We start from the raw sequence: 235 nt of genomic DNA on the forward strand, positions 1-235 counted from the left end.
TTTGCTTGTAAAATTTGCTTATTCAAATGAGGAAACCAAGACAGCTGTATATAATATTTACTCAGACTGTTCAAGGTCACAGTAGTGTCAGTTACAAACAATAGGGGAACCCCCGAACTGTCTGTCACTTTACTTCAGAAAGACAGACCACTGATGAAATACAAATAAAATGTGATGTGTAGTTTTAATTTATGATTTATTGGACTTTATAACAAGTTATAAACCACGAGGTAAC

The sequence above is a fragment of the Actinia tenebrosa genome, unplaced genomic scaffold, assembly GCF_029948245.1.
Source record: "Actinia tenebrosa isolate PJP-AT-01 unplaced genomic scaffold, QUT_ActTen_1.0 PGA_scaffold2__45_contigs__length_23673736, whole genome shotgun sequence".
In the NCBI taxonomy this organism is placed as follows: Eukaryota; Metazoa; Cnidaria; class Anthozoa; order Actiniaria; family Actiniidae; genus Actinia; species Actinia tenebrosa.